Genomic DNA, 6,000 nt, shown 5'->3' on the forward strand with positions numbered 1-6,000 from the left:
CATCGATATCTCAGAAACCAATGGCTGCATAGAAAATCAATGGCGAGTTTGAGAAACTAGAATGATTTCTCTACAAGATTCTGGCACGGTATTTTAGATTTTTGTTTTAATTCTTATCATAATTTTGAAATTTCATAAAAATAGGACTCTCAGAAAGGTCTTTTAAAGAGGTCTTGTAGAGAATCACGTGCCATTTTGAGAATATTGAATATTGGACAATGAGAGTTAAGAGAATTTAAAAATCTGCTGAAGATCTAATTATACTATATTACTACTCCTCTTCAATCTAGTGATCCTTATTATTCTATGAATCACTAAATACAATATATAAGATGGCAAAATACATTAAATTCTCGTAATCTGAATACTATTAAAAAAAATATTTAGGTTAGGTTAGAAACAAATAATAGTAGAAGACCTGCGTTATCTAAACAAGGGATTCCTTATCATTCTTAAACTGGAAAATTCATTTATTTCATGACATTACTCTCCTCCCTCGTAGGTTATCCAGACAAATACCTATTGTCTAGATAGCAAAACGCGTAAGGTTTTCTTGGAATCCCTGATTTAGATAAACTCTGCCAGTTTTTGGAAATTCAGATATTTAACACCAGTGCTTTTCTCCTTCTTTTTATTTATATACCTAATTATATTTAATTATATATATATATATATATATATATATATATATATATATATATATATATATATATTCCTACATATATGTAGATAGTTAGACATTAAAGTTTATAAGAGGCAGTAAAACGTGTCTTAACGTAACTTGACCTGTATTGTCTTAACGTTTTAACTAGGTTTTATTTTCGGATTACTGGGTTCCAGATAGCGGAGAATAAAACATAACGAATCATGCAACGTAAAAGTCTAAAAGTTTACATAACGTTTTCGTAAGCTCCTTTTTGTAAATACACCATTGTCAAGCATATAAATGTACCTATTTATCTATCTATCTATGTATGTATTCCGAGTCATATTGAATGCTTATATAATCTTCCTCAAGAAATGAACTATTAAATAAAAAAAAAAATCTTTTTAAATCCAATTGATATTATATAGATCTAAAAATTAAGGCATTCAGACAAACAAAATTTTCGACTTATTATATTCATAATAGCTTTTTTATACCTCAAAGTAACAAGCATACAGCCCGTCTGATGGTTAACAATGACGTTATACAGTACCTATGGACGCCTGAAACAATAGGAGACACCCCTATTGTTTCAGGCATGTATACGTTGTCGACCGTGACACCCCGTGATTGAAGAAATCTTAATACTCGTATACCCTTTTTAAAGAACTCCATTCTGTATGTAGTCTTTAGGAAAAACCTCGGCAGGAAGCTCATTCCACAGCCTAAGCTTTAGCAGGAGAAAAAGCAAAGAAAAAAGATGGCATAATGGCATCATTTCAAACAATTTTTCAGGATACAATCTCTTATATAAACGGTAGAACACACACAGGAAAAGTCTCGCCTAAGAGTTAAAGGCTTGATAACGCCTGTGAGCTTGGGATCGTCGACAATTCTTATAGCCCGTCTTTGTAACGAGTCAAGAGGACCAAACTGGTATCCAGGTGCTCCGTACTAGTACCTATCGTTGCTAGATTTTCTATGAATCAGTTAATTTCACATAAAAAAAATGCTGCATGTTCTTCGCCTTAATAGAAAAATATAATATAGATTTGTGGTCAATATCATAGATAGGTCGTAACAATGTCACTCCACTTTTCCTACGTCGTATAACATCAGATCCGATCACGAAAATGTTACATCTTATATGTATGTTTCATATACACTAATGTAATGTCCTTTTAGTACTGCAGTACTATGATATATTTTATTTATTTAATAAAGTTCAGGTGAACCTTTTGTATTTTTGTATTTCTCGTGCCATTTAATTGGTAACATAAAAATTACATAATGTAAAAGTCTTTTACAAGCGATTTTTTTAATGGATGGCAATGAAATGTTAACCCCGCCTGTGCTAACGATATACACTGGCGAGGCACCAGTGAGAGATGATAAGCGAGTGAGATAAAAAGGCAGACCAGTTAGCCCATCGTGATGAATACCCCAGAAATTCAGCACGACGGTTTCCAGGAATGTCTTTAAACTGTCACACTGAATATTTAAATGAAATATTTAAGACATAAACCTTTCCCCGATATTTGTTTGTTTGTCATTGATGTCACTTTTCAGTAGCGTACGAATTTCCATTAAGAGGACTGTGATGTTTATAACTGAATTATAAAACGAGCAATTCGCACGATTTATTGTATGGAAAGTCATACCACATAACCTACTGGATTTTCTAGGCTTCAACAGAGCGTGCTCTGAAGGTAATAATAACCTAAAGATTGTAGGTAACAGTAAAAATATACCAGAGGGAGTCTTTGTAGGATGTTATCTGCCTGTGTACTTACGACGCCAAGCAGTTCGCTTGCATACTGCAAGATAAGACAATGAATTTATAGGTATACTATCGATTTGGCTTGGCTTCGCACGACTCGATAGAATTTTCGAAAATAATATATATTGCTCGCTGATAAAAGAGCTTTCTATAGGTGAAAGAATTTTGAAAATCGGTTAAGTAGCTTTTGAGTTTACCTATTACAAAGAAAATAATCTTTCCTCTTAACAATATTAATACAAATATATTTTATATGTATTTAACGACTTTTGTGGTGCAAAAGCAGGAGCGTTGCTTTGCTTTTACGAGATCCCAGGTTGGATTCCCGGTCAGGTTATTAAGTGAATCGAATTTTGGTTCGAGTCTGGATATTCTGTTCTGGATTAAGCCTCTAGATGTTGGTTATTTGGATCTTAATAACACAAGGTATCCTGGTTTAAAGATCAGGCAATTAATGCGATTTTGCGACATTTACTATTTTTTTTTATATAAAATTCACATCTCTCCACTTAAGGAGAGATGGCGAACTAACCCTCAGCAGAAGCACTATCGGCCAGGGTTCAGGGCCCCAGGCAGACAAACCAGCGGACTATGTAGGCAGTATGATAGGAACACGTATGGGACAGAGGTGCCCAAGCAAACGACTTTTGTATGAAGTCTCTGGTAAAAGCAATTAACACGAGCTGCATATTATTTAAATAAGAAAAAAAAATATAAAGCCGGAGCAGGTTGCTAACCTGAAATATAATAGGAACACTCAATTAGCTGAATATTTTTATTTTAGCAAAAAATCCAAAATTATCAAGAATACCCAGGTTAGCTCCGGTAATTATAGGGAAAAAGCCGGCATTTTACGATACTATTACCCGATTTAACCACACATAGAACATGGTTTACGCCAAATGTCGTAATAAACAGGACAATCGCTTTTATATTTAACTCCTTATTTACGAGTTTACTCGCAATTTTGTTCAAACATAAAAACATATCAGATCTTCGTTGGTTGTAAAAACCATTTTAAAGTGGGTGTAAAAATGAATCTGCCGCATTTAGAACGCATATATCTAGATACCGTAAAATGTAAATATTTTTTATAGATTAATATAAAGAATTTTATCAATACATATAATAAAATCGTAACTGGTCGCTGTCTGTACATGGAAGATATATAAGAAAAACTATTATGGAATGGCAGTATGAACGCAATAAAACCCAAAGTAATGATTTTTAAAATTTTTTGTCTGTTTGTCTGTCTGTTTGTTTATACGTATGTGCATGCGAATCTCAGAAATGGCTTAACTGATTTAAATGCACTTTTCACTAGTGTGTTGCCGTTTGCTCCACTTAATATTTAGTATTTATCTCATTTCAATCGGTTCATAAATAAAAAAGTTATATCAATGTAAAGAATGCCCACCCATGCGAAGCCAGGGTGGTTTGCTAGTATACTAAAATAATAAAGTTATTTTATTGAATTGATTAGGTCCGTAATATTTATTAATGGGTGTAAATGGTATGGTAACCCTGCCCGCGCTATCGGTATACACCGACGGGACACCAGTGCAAGATGATAGGTGAGAAAGAATGCAAGTCAGTTGGCCCACCTTGATGAATTCGACAAGAATTAAACATGATGATTTCCAGGGGGAACCGCGTGGAGATCGACCTGAGAGGGTATATTGCTGGTAACGGGGCTATTAGACCCCATTACTTACAATCCTTTTCCCCCTGGTTCGTAATATTATTATATATATACCATATTGGGCCGTGTGGTCCCGGTAGATGATAGTCCATCCCTTCCTTTCCCGTAGGTGTCGTAAGAGGCGACCTAGGAAGGACGAGGGATAGACCCTCAAAACTCAAAACCTCCCAATAGAAGGAGGTTTATGTTCAGCAATGAACAGTTAACGGCTGATATGGTGACAATGATGAATAAAAATTTTTGAAGTTGTGAAATATTAAAAATCAGTAGCAATTGACTCGATTTCTATACAACTGTGTGGAATCCTCAATCATTTAAATTATGTAGATTCACAATAAAAGTAATATTCTGTAAAAAATTGCTGCCATTCATAAAAAATGAATGTAATAAATACATATTTAACGCTTAACAAGTACAAAGCTGATTTCCTTTGATCTTAAATATTTGGTATTCCTGTACCGACATTAATTATTTAGGTTTTTATTATTTAACTATTAATATAAAATAAATAATAATAAGTTTGGGGCTCTTTAAAAAAGGTATATTAAGATTTCTTCATGGTCGGTCAAGCAAGTGATACCCCTAGTATTGCAGGCGTCCATAGGCTACAGTGACCGTTTACCATCAGACGGGCTATATGCTTATTTGCTACCTTTGTGGTATAAAAAAAATATAATCAAAATTATTATTTCTGATGTAATAGACAGAGATATATATTATTAATGATATTTACTAGTATTGTAAATGTGAAAGTGAGTTTGTTTACACATTAAGTCTTATAATTTGGTTTACGCCTAAATTTGTATAGTGAGTGGAATGGAGAGTACTAAGCTCGGAGTTTCTCTGCGTGATAAAGTCTGAAACGAAAATATCCGCAAAAGAATTAAAGTAACTGACATAGTTTGGAGAATAAACAAGCTGAAGTTTCAATGGGCTGGTCACATAGCTCGAAGAACCGACAATCGAAGGAGAAAAAAGGTTCTTGAATGGCGACCTCTTACGGACAAATGCAGTGTAGAACGATCCCCATTAGATGAAGTGACGACCACAAATGCATTGTAAGGAGTCAATGGATGCAAGTGGCTCAGGACCGTTCCTTATGGCGGTCTATGGAGGAGGCCTATGTCCAGCAGTGAACGGATAATACCTGAAATGATGACGATGATTGGAAATGATGCAACACACAGGCTTATTTTCATCCCAACCAACCAATATATCCCGGACAAATAATAAAGAAATAATATCAAACAAATCTCTTTGTTTTATTAAATTTTCGTATTGCAGGAACGAATACTTTTAAAAATACAAATAAGGCGGACGCTTTGTGAGCAACTTTTATCACAATTTCTTATTACATTTACAATTCCTTTGACAAATTAAGGAGTGAACGGGAAAATTGAAGAGAGAATGTTACAGTGACACTACATACGCTGTGAGGGAATTTTTTGGCACCTATTTGACTTTTTTCTCGAACGTAAAGGCTAAATTGAAAAACAAAAACGTTTAAGCGATGAATTTGGAACTAAAATGTCATCATATCCTTCCTGTATGTATTATTTGATGACTTTCTAATAGAGTGTATGATATATGAATATGATTCGAATGATTAGAAAAAAATTACACCAGAGGGAGACTTTGTACAAAAGTCGATTGCTTGGGTACCTCTGTCCCATTCGTGTTTCAACCGTGAAGCAGTTGTGTTTGCATGGCTGTGTTTCGGTTTGAAAGGTGGGATATGACGTAAATTTACTGGGTACAGAGGAATAACACCTGAGTCCTCAGGGATGGCAACGCATGGAGGGTATCATGGGCGAAACAGTATACTCTGTTATGTCCATGGTTCTGCTCATGTCTATAGGTGACGGTTACCAC

This window comes from Galleria mellonella, unplaced genomic scaffold (genome assembly GCF_026898425.1).
Source record: "Galleria mellonella isolate WM207_F2 unplaced genomic scaffold, CSIRO_AGI_GalMel_v1 utg1267, whole genome shotgun sequence".
NCBI classification, from domain to species: domain Eukaryota; kingdom Metazoa; phylum Arthropoda; class Insecta; order Lepidoptera; family Pyralidae; genus Galleria; species Galleria mellonella.